Source organism: Anomaloglossus baeobatrachus, chromosome 9 (assembly GCF_048569485.1).
Source record: "Anomaloglossus baeobatrachus isolate aAnoBae1 chromosome 9, aAnoBae1.hap1, whole genome shotgun sequence".
NCBI lineage: Eukaryota > Metazoa > Chordata > Amphibia > Anura > Aromobatidae > Anomaloglossus > Anomaloglossus baeobatrachus.
Genome location: NC_134361.1, coordinates 168041574 through 168058470, shown reverse-complemented (window position 1 = coordinate 168058470; position 16897 = coordinate 168041574).

Sequence of the window (16897 nt, the reverse complement as noted above, 5' to 3'; positions counted from 1 at the left end):
GAGAGGACACACACAAGCTAGGGACCCCAACGTAGAGAAATACTTTGGCGTAGTGTTGGGGCTCTTCTGCATTGATCAATTCAGTAGCTAAATTTCTCTTTATTCATATATTCATGGCAGTAATGCAGGTTCCATTTTTCACATTTCATTCTAACAAATAGCTATTGAATTTTTCATGTCAGTATTCACACAGCAGTTTCTGCTATTCCATGTATTCCCCTTCCATAGTCACTGGTGTGCATACCTTATCTCCCCCCGTAACATTAGGACTGAGCCAAGGGTCTGGCAGTTATGGCAGAATATCAGCAGTTACACCGTTACATACAAGTACTTGAGTCGCGGCTCAAGAGTATAGAGGATAAACCTCAGACCATGGTGACATCTGCACATGATCCTCGACTTGCTCTGCCAAACAGATATTCTGGCGATGCCAGATCATGTCGTGGTTTCATTAGTCAGTGTCAGATACACCTAGAGGTCAATTCTTCTCGCTTCTCTACGGAGAGGTCCAGAGTAGGCTTTATCATCTCCTTACTTCAGGACAAAGCCTTAGAATGGGCGACTCCCTTATGGGAGCGATCTGATGTGGTTACTCTGAGACATCAAGACTTTCTTGATGCTCTTAACCTCTTCACCCCCGGACACTAAAACACCCTAATGACCGGGCCATTTTTTGCAATTTTGACCAGTGTCACTTTGACAGGTTATAACTCTGGAACGCTTCAACGGATCCTGGCGATTCTGAGACTGTTTTCGTGACATATTGTACTTCATGTCAGTGGTAAATTTAGGCCGATACTTTTTGCGTTTATTTGTGAAAATTTAGGAAATTGTGCGAAAATTTTGAAAATTTCGCAATTTTCAAACTTTGAAAATTTATGCCCATAAATCTGAGAGATATGTCACACAAAATAGTTACGAAATAACATTTCCCACTTGTCTACTTTACATCAGCGCAATTTTCGAAAGAAATTTTTTTTTCGTTAGGAAGTTAGAAGGGGTCAAAGTTCATCAGCAATTTCTAATTTTTCCAACAAAATTTACAAAATAATTTTTTTAGGGACCACTTCACATTTGAAGTGACTTTGAGAGGCCGAGGTGACAGAAAATACCCAAAGTGACCCCATTCTAAAAACTGCACCCCTCACACTGCTCAAAACCACATCCAAGAAGTTTATTAACCCTTTAGGTGCTTCACAGGAACCAAAGCAATGTGGAAGGAAAAAATGAAAATGTTACTTTTTAACACAAAAATGTTACTTTAGCCATAAAATTTTAATTTTTACAAGGGAGAAAAGAGAAAGTGCACCCTACAATTTATTGTGCATTTTCTCCTGAGTACGCTGATACCCCATATGGGGTAAAAATCAATTGTTTGGGCGCACGGCAGAGCTCGGAAGGGAAGGAGCGCCATTTGAATTTTTGAACGCAAAATTAGCTGCACTCATTAGCGGACGCCATGTCGGGTTTGAAGACCCCCTGAGGTGCCTAAACAATGGAGCTCCCCCACAAGTGACCCCATTTTGTAAACTAGAGCCCTCAAATAATTTTTCTAGATGTTTGGTGAGCACATTGAACACCTGGGGGCTTCACAGAAGTTTATAACGTTGAGCCGTGAAAAGAAAAAAAAATTTTTTTACCACAAAACTGTTGCTTCAACTAGGTAGCTTTTTTTTCACAAGGGTATCGGGAAAAAATGCAACATAATATGTATTGTCCATTTTCTCCTGAGCACGCAGATACCTCATATGTAGTGGAAATCAAATGTTTGGGCACACGGCAGAGCTCGAAAGGGAAGGAGCGCCATTTGAATTTTTGAACGCAAAATTAGCTGCCCTCATTAGCGGACGCCATGTCAGGTTTGAAGACCCCCTGAGGTGCTTAAACAATGGAGGTCCCCCACAAGTGACCCCATTTTGGAAACTAGAGCCCTCAAATAATTTTTCTAGATGTTTGGTGAGCACTTTGAACACCTGGGGGCTTCACAAAAGTTTATAAAGTTGAGCTGTGAATTTTTTTTTTTTTTTTTACCACAAAACTGTTGCTTCAATTAAGTAGCTTTTTTTTTCCACAAGGGTATCAGGAAAAAATACACCATGAAATTTATAGTGCATTTTTTCCTGAGTACGACCATACCTCATATGTGGTGGAAAGTAATTGTTTGGGCGCATGGCGGGGCTCAGAAGAAAAGGAGCACCATTTGACAGCAAAGTTTGTTTGAATCATTAGCGGATACCATGTCACGTTTGGAGACCCCCTGAGGTGCCTAAACAGTGGAGCTCCCCCACAAGTGACCCCATTTTGGAAACTAGACCCCTCAAGGAGTTTATCTAGATGTTTGGTGAGCCCCAAGGGGCTCCACAGAAGTCGATAATGTTGAGCCATGAATACAATTTTCTTTTGTTTTACCACAGAACTGTTACTTGAACCAGGTAGCTTTTTTTTCACAAGGGTATCAGGAAAAAATGCACCATAAAACGTATTGTGCAATTTCTCCTGAGTACGCAGATACCTCACATGTGGTGGAAAGTAATTGTTGGGCGCATGGCGTGGCTCAGAAGAGAAGGACACCATTTGACAGCAAAATTGGTTGGAATCATTAGCGGACGCCATGTCACGTTTTTAGACCCCCCCTATGGTGCCTAAACAGTGGAGCTCCCCCACAAATTACCCCATTTTGGAACTAGACCCCTCAAGGAATTTATCTAGATGTTTAGTGAGCCCCTTGTACCCCCAGGGGCTCCACTGAAACTTGATAACGTTGAACCGTGAAAATTATTTATTTTTTTTTAAATTTTTGCAGCAACAAGGTAGCTTTTTTTTTTTCTTTTTACAACGGTATCAGGAAAAAATGCACCATAAAACGTATTGTGCAATTTTTCCCGAGTACGCAGATACCTCATATGTGGTGGAAATCAATTGTTTGGGCGCACGGCGGGGCTCAGAAGACAAGGAACGCCATTTGACTTTTCAAACGCACAGACGCAGTGCACTGATTGGCCGCTGCAGGAGGCACGGTCGGATGAGATACAAAAAGCGCTGGGATACGGAAAAAAAAAAGTCACGCCAAAAATTGAGCAGGGATGCTGATCCGCGCTCAGCGGGACGCACGGACAGATGGGGATACGGAAAAAAAAGTATCGCACCGCTTTTTGTATCGCATCAGTCCGTGCGTCCCGCCGAGCGCTGATCAGGGATGCACATAACGGATCGGCATCCCTGCTCAATTTTTGGCGTGACAAAAAGCATCGGGGATACGGAAAAAAAAGTCACGCCAAAATGGCTCCAAGATTGGACTTAGTCTCCGGCGCTCACACATGTGCAGTAGCAAGAAATCTGGACTTAGTCTCCAGCGCTCGCACATGTGCAGTAGCAAGAAATCTGGACTTAGTCTCCAGCGCTCGCACATGTGCAGTAGCAAGAAATCTGGACTTAGTCTCCAGCACTCGCACATGTGCAGTAGCAAGAAATCTGGACATAGTCTCCAGTGCTCGCAGCAACCGTAACAGTACCTCCCCCTCAAGGGCCCCCCTCCCGGCGACGCAGGTAATCGGCAACTAAGTCGGGAGCATGGACAGCCTCCTCAGGCTCCCAAGAGCGATGTTCCGGGCCATAGCCCTCCCAATCTATCAAGAAGAACCTGCGCCCTCTAACCATCTTAGAACCAACTATGGCTCGTACCTCATAGCTAGAGCGAGAGGAATCAGAGGCAGGAGAGTGCACTTCACGAGCGTGAGGTAAAATAGCCGGCTTTAGCAGTGAGACATGGAATTTGTCATGAATCCTAAGATGGACAGGTAACTTCAATTGATAGACTACAGGATTTACCTGTCGAAGAACCTCATAAGGACCCAGGAAGCGAGGAGCAAATTTGACAGAGCTCACTCTAAGTCTCACGTGTTTTGCAGAGAGCCACACAAAGTCCCCTGGAGAAAAGACAGGAGCCGGGCGACGAAACCGATCGGACACCGTCTTCATACGGTCCTTAGCTGCTTGGATCGACTCTTGAGTCCGATCCCAAACCTCTCTGGCATTAGTTGCCCAGTCGGCCACAAGAGGAGGAGGTGCAGCAGCGGGAAACGGTACCGGTACCCTAGGGTGTTGCCCATTATTGAGTACGAACGGTGTCTGCCCAGTGGCCTCAGCCAGCGAATTGTTAAGGGCAAATTCTGCCCAGGGTAGGAGGGAGGACCAGTTATCGTGGTTCTCAGCAACAAAGTGTCGAAGGTATATAATCATAGATTGATTGGTACGTTCAACCAAACCATTAGTCTCCGGATGGTATGCCGAAGAGAGATTCAACTCAATTTGCAGAAGGCTACAAAGATCTCGCCAGAAACGGGAAGTAAATTGCGGGCCTCTATCACAAATGATACGATCTGGCATCCCGTGAAGCCTAAAGACATGCTTGAGGAATAGTTTGGCTAGTACCCTGGAAGATGGGATTCTCGATAACGGTACGAGATGAACCATCCGGGAGAAATGGTCCGTAATGACCCACACAAATCTATGATCCCTGTAAACATGGAAGATCACCCACAAAGTCCATGCCTACCACCTCCCATGGTCTATCTGGCACTGGTAAAGGATGCAAGAGCCCAGCCGGTCTCTGCCGTAATGGACGGTTGCGAGCACACGAGTAGCAGGAACCGACATATCTCTTGACGTGGCTGGCTAAGTGTGGCCACCAATACCACCTCTCCAGTAACTCTCGTGTCCGCCTAATACCAAAATGCCCACCCACCTTTGAGGTGTGGGCCCATGACAGTATATCATTCTGTCGATCAGGCGGAACAAAGGTCTTGCCCGGTGGGATTTGGTCTAACGTCACAGGGGAGAGCGTATGAAAAACCCTGGAGGGAAGGATAAGACGAGGTTCGTCAATCTCTTCCTGGGTAGAAAGCATAGAGCGAGACAGGGCGTCTGCCTTGTTATTCTTACTCCCAGACAGATAGTTGATGGAGAAGTGAAAGCGGGAGAAAAACAAGGACCAGCGGGCTTGGCGAGGATTCAGACGCTGAGCGGTTTGTAAGTACGTCAGATTCTTATGGTCTGTATAGACCTGGAAAGGATGTTTCGCTCCTTCCAGCAAGTGACGCCACTCCTCCAAGGCTAATCTCAAGGCGAGCAGTTCCCTATCCCCAATGGTATAGTTTCTCTCTGTCGGTGAAAAGGTTTTAGCAAAGAAGAAACACGGCCTTTTTCTACCTGCACCGTTCTTTTGATACAAGACCGCACCAGCACCCACTGAAGAGGCATCAACCTCTAAGAGGAAGGGCTTATTCTCATCGGGTCTTTGAAGAACGGGAGCAGTTGAAAAGTGTCTTTTTACTGTCTCAAAAGCCTGAGATGTCTCAGTAGACCAGGCTTTGGGATTAGCACCTTTCTTTGTCAAGGCCACCAAAGGGGCCACCAAAGTAGAAAAATGGGGTATGAACTGCCTGTAATAATTTATGAATCCTAAGAAGCGTTGCACCGCCTTCAAGGAATGAGGTTCGGACCATTGCAGGACAGCAGAGAGCTTCGCAGGATCCATAGCCAGACCCTCTTGTGAGATAATGTAACCCAAAAAAGGCAATGAGGACTGCTCGAATACACATTTCTCGAGTTTAGCAAACAATGAGTGCTCCCTTAAACGGGAAAGGACACGAACGACATCCTGACGATGAGTCTCCAGATCAGGAGAAACCTTCTGACCGTGCACCCTTCCCCCAGTTGCCACAGGTAATCTTATCCTATATAGCAGGTTCCTACTTGCCCATACACAGGAGGTTTTTAACCTAGAGAGAGGCTTCAGCATAGCGTCAGGGACCCAGTTACGAGATATGCCGTGAAGGGGCAACTGGGCAGATATACAAATGGCCATTTATATATGCTAAATATCTCATTTTTCTCAGATTTTCCTTAGCAGTAATGCAGGTCCATGTTCACATATTCATGGTTTCCATACTTTAGCATTATCAGAGTGCAAACTGTTTTTTTTGTATTTTATGTCATGTTCAGTTATGCACCTGTTCACACGTCAGGTCGAGGAGTGCAGTCAGTCTTTTTTGTCTATATGAAGAGGGTCATACCTTCTGACCGTGCACCCTTCCCCCAGTTGCCACAGGTAATCTTATCCTATATAGCAGGTTCCTACTTGCCCATACACAGGAGGTTTTTAACCTAGAGAGAGGCTTCAGCATAGCGTCAGGGACCCAGTTACGAGATATGCCGTGAAGGGGCAACTGGGCAGATATACAAATGGCCATTTATATATGCTAAATATCTCATTTTTCTCAGATTTTCCTTAGCAGTAATGCAGGTCCATGTTCACATATTCATGGTTTCCATACTTTAGCATTATCAGAGTGCAAACTGTTTTTTTTTTTTTTTTTTGTATTTTATGTCATGTTCAGTTATGCACCTGTTCACACGTCAGGTCGAGGAGTGCAGTCAGTCTTTTTTGTCTATATGAAGAGGGTCATACCTTCTGACCGTGCACCCTTCCCCCAGTTGCCACAGGTAATCTTATCCTATATAGCAGGTTCCTACTTGCCCATACACAGGAGGTTTTTAACCTAGAGAGAGGCTTCAGCATAGCGTCAGGGACCCAGTTACGAGATATGCCGTGAAGGGGCAACTGGGCAGATATACAAATGGCCATTTATATATGCTAAATATCTCATTTTTCTCAGATTTTCCTTAGCAGTAATGCAGGTCCATGTTCACATATTCATGGTTTCCATACTTTAGCATTATCAGAGTGCAAACTGTTTTTTTTGTATTTTATGTCATGTTCAGTTATGCACCTGTTCACACGTCAGGTCGAGGAGTGCAGTCAGTCTTTTTTGTCTATATGAAGAGGGTCATACCTTCTGACCGTGCACCCTTCCCCCAGTTGCCACAGGTAATCTTATCCTATATAGCAGGTTCCTACTTGCCCATACACAGGAGGTTTTTAACCTAGAGAGAGGCTTCAGCATAGCGTCAGGGACCCAGTTACGAGATATGCCGTGAAGGGGCAACTGGGCAGATATACAAATGGCCATTTATATATGCTAAATATCTCATTTTTCTCAGATTTTCCTTAGCAGTAATGCAGGTCCATGTTCACATATTCATGGTTTCCATACTTTAGCATTATCAGAGTGCAAACTGTTTTTTTTTGTATTTTATGTCATGTTCAGTTATGCACCTGTTCACACGTCAGGTCGAGGAGTGCAGTCAGTCTTTTTTGTCTATATGAAGAGGGTCATACCTTCTGACCGTGCACCCTTCCCCCAGTTGCCACAGGTAATCTTATCCTATATAGCAGGTTCCTACTTGCCCATACACAGGAGGTTTTAACCTAGAGAGAGGCTTCAGCATAGCGTCAGGGACCCAGTTACGAGATATGCCGTGAAGGGGCAACTGGGCAGATATACAAATGGCCATTTATATATGCTAAATATCTCATTTTTCTCAGATTTTCCTTAGCAGTAATGCAGGTCCATGTTCACATATTCATGGTTTCCATACTTTAGCATTATCAGAGTGCAAACTGTTTTTTTTTTTGTATTTTATGTCATGTTCAGTTATGCACCTGTTCACACGTCAGGTCGAGGAGTGCAGTCAGTCTTTTTTGTCTATATGAAGAGGGTCATACCTTCTGACCGTGCACCCTTCCCCCAGTTGCCACAGGTAATCTTATCCTATATAGCAGGTTCCTACTTGCCCATACACAGGAGGTTTTTAACCTAGAGAGAGGCTTCAGCATAGCGTCAGGGACCCAGTTACGAGATATGCCGTGAAGGGGCAACTGGGCAGATATACAAATGGCCATTTATATATGCTAAATATCTCATTTTTCTCAGATTTTCCTTAGCAGTAATGCAGGTCCATGTTCACATATTCATGGTTTCCATACTTTAGCATTATCAGAGTGCAAACTGTTTTTTTTTTGTATTTTATGTCATGTTCAGTTATGCACCTGTTCACACGTCAGGTCGAGGAGTGCAGTCAGTCTTTTTTGTCTATATGAAGAGGGTCATACCTTCTGACCGTGCACCCTTCCCCCAGTTGCCACAGGTAATCTTATCCTATATAGCAGGTTCCTACTTGCCCATACACAGGAGGTTTTTAACCTAGAGAGAGGCTTCAGCATAGCGTCAGGGACCCAGTTACGAGATATGCCGTGAAGGGGCAACTGGGCAGATATACAAATGGCCATTTATATATGCTAAATATCTCATTTTTCTCAGATTTTCCTTAGCAGTAATGCAGGTCCATGTTCACATATTCATGGTTTCCATACTTTAGCATTATCAGAGTGCAAACTGTTTTTTTTTTTGTATTTTATGTCATGTTCAGTTATGCACCTGTTCACACGTCAGGTCGAGGAGTGCAGTCAGTCTTTTTTGTCTATATGAAGAGGGTCATACCTTCTGACCGTGCACCCTTCCCCCAGTTGCCACAGGTAATCTTATCCTATATAGCAGGTTCCTACTTGCCCATACACAGGAGGTTTTTAACCTAGAGAGAGGCTTCAGCATAGCGTCAGGGACCCAGTTACGAGATATGCCGTGAAGGGGCAACTGGGCAGATATACAAATGGCCATTTATATATGCTAAATATCTCATTTTTCTCAGATTTTCCTTAGCAGTAATGCAGGTCCATGTTCACATATTCATGGTTTCCATACTTTAGCATTATCAGAGTGCAAACTGTTTTTTTTGTATTTTATGTCATGTTCAGTTATGCACCTGTTCACACGTCAGGTCGAGGAGTGCAGTCAGTCTTTTTTGTCTATATGAAGAGGGTCATACCTTCTGACCGTGCACCCTTCCCCCAGTTGCCACAGGTAATCTTATCCTATATAGCAGGTTCCTACTTGCCCATACACAGGAGGTTTTTAACCTAGAGAGAGGCTTCAGCATAGCGTCAGGGACCCAGTTACGAGATATGCCGTGAAGGGGCAACTGGGCAGATATACAAATGGCCATTTATATATGCTAAATATCTCATTTTTCTCAGATTTTCCTTAGCAGTAATGCAGGTCCATGTTCACATATTCATGGTTTCCATACTTTAGCATTATCAGAGTGCAAACTGTTTTTTTTTGTATTTTATGTCATGTTCAGTTATGCACCTGTTCACACGTCAGGTCGAGGAGTGCAGTCAGTCTTTTTTGTCTATATGAAGAGGGTCATACCTTCTGACCGTGCACCCTTCCCCCAGTTGCCACAGGTAATCTTATCCTATATAGCAGGTTCCTACTTGCCCATACACAGGAGGTTTTTAACCTAGAGAGAGGCTTCAGCATAGCGTCAGGGACCCAGTTACGAGATATGCCGTGAAGGGGCAACTGGGCAGATATACAAATGGCCATTTATATATGCTAAATATCTCATTTTTCTCAGATTTTCCTTAGCAGTAATGCAGGTCCATGTTCACATATTCATGGTTTCCATACTTTAGCATTATCAGAGTGCAAACTGTTTTTTTTTGTATTTTATGTCATGTTCAGTTATGCACCTGTTCACACGTCAGGTCGAGGAGTGCAGTCAGTCTTTTTTGTCTATATGAAGAGGGTCATACCTTCTGACCGTGCACCCTTCCCCCAGTTGCCACAGGTAATCTTATCCTATATAGCAGGTTCCTACTTGCCCATACACAGGAGGTTTTTAACCTAGAGAGAGGCTTCAGCATAGCGTCAGGGACCCAGTTACGAGATATGCCGTGAAGGGGCAACTGGGCAGATATACAAATGGCCATTTATATATGCTAAATATCTCATTTTTCTCAGATTTTCCTTAGCAGTAATGCAGGTCCATGTTCACATATTCATGGTTTCCATACTTTAGCATTATCAGAGTGCAAACTGTTTTTTTTGTATTTTATGTCATGTTCAGTTATGCACCTGTTCACACGTCAGGTCGAGGAGTGCAGTCAGTCTTTTTTGTCTATATGAAGAGGGTCATACCTTCTGACCGTGCACCCTTCCCCCAGTTGCCACAGGTAATCTTATCCTATATAGCAGGTTCCTACTTGCCCATACACAGGAGGTTTTTAACCTAGAGAGAGGCTTCAGCATAGCGTCAGGGACCCAGTTACGAGATATGCCGTGAAGGGGCAACTGGGCAGATATACAAATGGCCATTTATATATGCTAAATATCTCATTTTTCTCAGATTTTCCTTAGCAGTAATGCAGGTCCATGTTCACATATTCATGGTTTCCATACTTTAGCATTATCAGAGTGCAAACTGTTTTTTTTGTATTTTATGTCATGTTCAGTTATGCACCTGTTCACACGTCAGGTCGAGGAGTGCAGTCAGTCTTTTTTGTCTATATGAAGAGGGTCATACCTTCTGACCGTGCACCCTTCCCCCAGTTGCCACAGGTAATCTTATCCTATATAGCAGGTTCCTACTTGCCCATACACAGGAGGTTTTTAACCTAGAGAGAGGCTTCAGCATAGCGTCAGGGACCCAGTTACGAGATATGCCGTGAAGGGGCAACTGGGCAGATATACAAATGGCCATTTATATATGCTAAATATCTCATTTTTCTCAGATTTTCCTTAGCAGTAATGCAGGTCCATGTTCACATATTCATGGTTTCCATACTTTAGCATTATCAGAGTGCAAACTGTTTTTTTTGTATTTTATGTCATGTTCAGTTATGCACCTGTTCACACGTCAGGTCGAGGAGTGCAGTCAGTCTTTTTTGTCTATATGAAGAGGGTCATACCTTCTGACCGTGCACCCTTCCCCCAGTTGCCACAGGTAATCTTATCCTATATAGCAGGTTCCTACTTGCCCATACACAGGAGGTTTTTAACCTAGAGAGAGGCTTCAGCATAGCGTCAGGGACCCAGTTACGAGATATGCCGTGAAGGGGCAACTGGGCAGATATACAAATGGCCATTTATATATGCTAAATATCTCATTTTTCTCAGATTTTCCTTAGCAGTAATGCAGGTCCATGTTCACATATTCATGGTTTCCATACTTTAGCATTATCAGAGTGCAAACTGTTTTTTTTTGTATTTTATGTCATGTTCAGTTATGCACCTGTTCACACGTCAGGTCGAGGAGTGCAGTCAGTCTTTTTTGTCTATATGAAGAGGGTCATACCTTCTGACCGTGCACCCTTCCCCCAGTTGCCACAGGTAATCTTATCCTATATAGCAGGTTCCTACTTGCCCATACACAGGAGGTTTTTAACCTAGAGAGAGGCTTCAGCATAGCGTCAGGGACCCAGTTACGAGATATGCCGTGAAGGGGCAACTGGGCAGATATACAAATGGCCATTTATATATGCTAAATATCTCATTTTTCTCAGATTTTCCTTAGCAGTAATGCAGGTCCATGTTCACATATTCATGGTTTCCATACTTTAGCATTATCAGAGTGCAAACTGTTTTTTTTTTGTATTTTATGTCATGTTCAGTTATGCACCTGTTCACACGTCAGGTCGAGGAGTGCAGTCAGTCTTTTTTGTCTACGTCAAGAGATATGTCGGTTCCTGCTACTCGTGTGCTCGCAACCGTCCGTTACGGCAGAGACCGGCTGGGCTCTTGCATCCTTTACCAGTGCCAGATAGACCATGGGAGGTGGTAGGCATGGACTTTGTGGGTGATCTTCCATGTTCACAGGGACATAGATTTGTGTGGGTCATTACGGACCATTTCTCCCGGATGGTTCATCTCCGTTATCGAGAATCCCGTCTTTCAGGGTACTAGCCAAACTATTCCTCAAGCATGTCTTTAGGCTTCACGGGATGCCAGATCGTATCATTTGTGATAGAGGCCCGCAATTTGCTTCCCGTTTCTGGCGAGATCTTTGTAGCCTTCTGCAAATTGAGTTGAATCTCTCTTCGGCATACCATCCGGAGACCAATGGTTTAGTTGAGCGTACCAATCAATCCATGATTATATACCTTCGACACTTTGTTGCTGAGAACCACGATAACTGGTCCTCCCTCCTACCCTGGGCAGAATTTGCCCTTAACAATTCGCTGGCTGAGGCCACTGGGCAGACACAATTCGTACTCAATATTGGGCAACACCCTAGGGTACCGGTACCGTTTCCCACTGCTGCACCTTCTCCTCTTGTGGCCGACTGGGCAACTAATGCCAGAGAAGTTTGGGATCGGACTCAAGAGTCGATCCAAGCAGCTAAGGACCGTATGAAGACGGTGTCCGATCAGATTCGTTGCCCGACTCCTGTCTTTTCTCCAGGGGATTTTGTGTGGCTCTCTGCAAAACACGTGAAACTCAGAGTGAGCTCTGTCAAATTTGCTCCTCGCTTCCTGGGTCCTTATGAGGTTCTTCGACAGGTAAATCCTGTAGTCTACCAAATGAAGTTACCCGTCCTTCTTAGGGTCCATGACAAATTCCATGTTTCACTGCTAAAGCTGGCTATTTTACCTCACGCTCGTGAGGTGCACTCTCCTGCCTCTGATTCCTCTCGCTCTAGCTATGAGGTACGATGTTACGGGGGGCTGTCTGATAATAACCGAAAGGAGTATCAGACAGTCAGGGTCCACCGTGCAAAGACTTTGCTGCAGACTATGGCAGAGTGCAATACCTCTGTTAACTCACAGAAGGATATAATAAGAAAGTAAAGCAATTCCTCCCTTACTTGGAGGGTGTGTGGAATGATCTCTGTTAATAATCACAGAGACAAAGGCAATGTGTGCGAAATGGCACCTACCTAGGTCCGCTCTTCTAGTGGTGCAAAAGAGACGAACAGCAGCGTAAGCCGCACAAAGCTCCTACCTGCGTTCGCTCCCCTAGTGTGCGAGGATACGAACAACTACCAGACGCAGTATAAGGAACGTTACCCTAGCGGCAACGTCCACCTACGAGTAGAATCACAAGGCCCAGCCAGACCATGTGCCTCAGGCACCTGCCTATGTCCGCTCCCCTAAGAGGTAAGGATACGGACAGCAGCCGAAGCTGTAAGGTATAAGAACGCTACCCTGCCGGTAGCGCTCACCTAGCATAGACAGAGGAATGCCTAGAGGAACGCGCACAGAGCGTCTACTCATATGCATGAACCAAGAGGACTGAGCACCATGCGGCGTGTGTCAGGGTCTTATATAGACTCTGTGCCTCATCCAAGATGGAGGACACCAGAGCCAATCCGCTGCCAGAACGACAGGAGTGACATGATGCTGGCCTATCACCGAGCAAGGCATCACAAGCACATGACCAGCGACCAATCGGCATAGAAGGTGTCAGAGACATGTGACCTTGTGTCAGCGATGATGTCACCCGCACATGTGCAATGGCTCCAAGATTGGACTTAGTCTCCGGCGCTCACACATGTGCAGTAGCAAGAAATCTGGACTTAGTCTCCAGCGCTCGCACATGTGCAGTAGCAAGAAATCTGGACTTAGTCTCCAGCGCTCGCACATGTGCAGTAGCAAGAAATCTGGACTTAGTCTCCAGCACTCGCACATGTGCAGTAGCAAGAAATCTGGACATAGTCTCCAGTGCTCGCAGCAACCGTAACAGTACCTCCCCCTCAAGGGCCCCCCTCCCGGCGACGCAGGTAATCGGCAACTAAGTCGGGAGCATGGACAGCCTCCTCAGGCTCCCAAGAGCGATGTTCCGGGCCATAGCCCTCCCAATCTATCAAGAAGAACCTGCGCCCTCTAACCATCTTAGAACCAACTATGGCTCGTACCTCATAGCTAGAGCGAGAGGAATCAGAGGCAGGAGAGTGCACTTCACGAGCGTGAGGTAAAATAGCCGGCTTTAGCAGTGAGACATGGAATTTGTCATGAATCCTAAGATGGACAGGTAACTTCAATTGATAGACTACAGGATTTACCTGTCGAAGAACCTCATAAGGACCCAGGAAGCGAGGAGCAAATTTGACAGAGCTCACTCTAAGTCTCACGTGTTTTGCAGAGAGCCACACAAAGTCCCCTGGAGAAAAGACAGGAGCCGGGCGACGAAACCGATCGGACACCGTCTTCATACGGTCCTTAGCTGCTTGGATCGACTCTTGAGTCCGATCCCAAACCTCTCTGGCATTAGTTGCCCAGTCGGCCACAAGAGGAGGAGGTGCAGCAGCGGGAAACGGTACCGGTACCCTAGGGTGTTGCCCATTATTGAGTACGAACGGTGTCTGCCCAGTGGCCTCAGCCAGCGAATTGTTAAGGGCAAATTCTGCCCAGGGTAGGAGGGAGGACCAGTTATCGTGGTTCTCAGCAACAAAGTGTCGAAGGTATATAATCATAGATTGATTGGTACGTTCAACCAAACCATTAGTCTCCGGATGGTATGCCGAAGAGAGATTCAACTCAATTTGCAGAAGGCTACAAAGATCTCGCCAGAAACGGGAAGTAAATTGCGGGCCTCTATCACAAATGATACGATCTGGCATCCCGTGAAGCCTAAAGACATGCTTGAGGAATAGTTTGGCTAGTACCCTGGAAGATGGGATTCTCGATAACGGTACGAGATGAACCATCCGGGAGAAATGGTCCGTAATGACCCACACAAATCTATGATCCCTGTAAACATGGAAGATCACCCACAAAGTCCATGCCTACCACCTCCCATGGTCTATCTGGCACTGGTAAAGGATGCAAGAGCCCAGCCGGTCTCTGCCGTAATGGACGGTTGCGAGCACACGAGTAGCAGGAACCGACATATCTCTTGACGTGGCTGGCTAAGTGTGGCCACCAATACCACCTCTCCAGTAACTCTCGTGTCCGCCTAATACCAAAATGCCCACCCACCTTTGAGGTGTGGGCCCATGACAGTATATCATTCTGTCGATCAGGCGGAACAAAGGTCTTGCCCGGTGGGATTTGGTCTAACGTCACAGGGGAGAGCGTATGAAAAACCCTGGAGGGAAGGATAAGACGAGGTTCGTCAATCTCTTCCTGGGTAGAAAGCATAGAGCGAGACAGGGCGTCTGCCTTGTTATTCTTACTCCCAGACAGATAGTTGATGGAGAAGTGAAAGCGGGAGAAAAACAAGGACCAGCGGGCTTGGCGAGGATTCAGACGCTGAGCGGTTTGTAAGTACGTCAGATTCTTATGGTCTGTATAGACCTGGAAAGGATGTTTCGCTCCTTCCAGCAAGTGACGCCACTCCTCCAAGGCTAATCTCAAGGCGAGCAGTTCCCTATCCCCAATGGTATAGTTTCTCTCTGTCGGTGAAAAGGTTTTAGCAAAGAAGAAACACGGCCTTTTTCTACCTGCACCGTTCTTTTGATACAAGACCGCACCAGCACCCACTGAAGAGGCATCAACCTCTAAGAGGAAGGGCTTATTCTCATCGGGTCTTTGAAGAACGGGAGCAGTTGAAAAGTGTCTTTTTACTGTCTCAAAAGCCTGAGATGTCTCAGTAGACCAGGCTTTGGGATTAGCACCTTTCTTTGTCAAGGCCACCAAAGGGGCCACCAAAGTAGAAAAATGGGGTATGAACTGCCTGTAATAATTTATGAATCCTAAGAAGCGTTGCACCGCCTTCAAGGAATGAGGTTCGGACCATTGCAGGACAGCAGAGAGCTTCGCAGGATCCATAGCCAGACCCTCTTGTGAGATAATGTAACCCAAAAAAGGCAATGAGGACTGCTCGAATACACATTTCTCGAGTTTAGCAAACAATGAGTGCTCCCTTAAACGGGAAAGGACACGAACGACATCCTGACGATGAGTCTCCAGATCAGGAGAAAAAATCAGGATGTCGTCCAGATACACCACTACTGAGGATAACAGTAAATCCCTGAACACATCGTTTACGAAGTCCTGAAATACTGCGGGTGCATTACATAACCCAAAAGGCATGACGAGGTATTCATAGTGACCGTCTCGGGTGTTAAAAGCGGTCTTCCATTCGTCACCCTTTCGAATTCGTACCAAGTTATACGCACCCCGCAGATCCAACTTCGTAAAAACTTGAGCTCCTCTCAGTCTGTCAAGGAGCTCCGAAATTAAAGGTAATGGGTATTTGTTCTTTATTGTGATTGCGTTGAGACCCCTGTAATCTATGCAGGGACGCAAATCACCCTCTTTCTTCCGAACAAAGAAAAACCCAGCTCCCGCGGGAGAGACAGACTTACGAATGAACCCCTTCTCTAAACTCTCTCTTATATAGGTCGACATGGCCTCCGACTCAGGTATCGACAGGGGGTAAACCCTGCCTTTAGGTGGAACCGAACCTGGGATAAGGTCTATGGCACAGTCATACGGCCTATGGGGTGGAAGAACCTCAGCACCCTGTTTGGAGAACACGTCAGCGAAATCCAAATAGGGTGTAGGTATGGGAGAGAGATCAGTTGATGCAACCGCAACGACCTTAGGTGGTAAGGGAAGGCATCGGGACTGACATTTCGAACCCCAACTAATAATGCTGTCAGACTCCCAGTCAATGTGAGGAGCATGAGTCCGAAGCCATGGAAGACCCAGAAGGACGTCGTCTATACCCTCAGGCAAAACAAGAAAAGAAATCTCCTCTATGTGACCCTGAGACAGGGAAAGGCGCAAGGGAACTGTCCTCAATGTAATGGAGTCAGACAACATAGTTCCATTAACAACACGGACAGGAATAGGCGCCTCTAACATGATAGAGGGAATATTGTGTCCCTTTACAAATCCTGAGGACACAAAAATCCCGTCAGCTCCGGAATCCACAAAAGCAATAATAGGCCATGTATTCTCAGATAACGAGAGCTGACCTGGGATACAACACTTAGAGGGTGCAGAAGACGTCTCTAGTAACCCCCCTCTAATGGTTACTAGGCCAGGGAGTTTCCCTGACGACTAGGACACTTGTTGGCATAGTGCCCAGCCTGACGACATACATAACATATAGGAGGACCAGACTTGCGTAGTCTGGAAAACGTATGACCTAACTCCATAGGAGTGGGAGATGTTTCAGATGCTGAGGAAGATGGTAGTGGACCC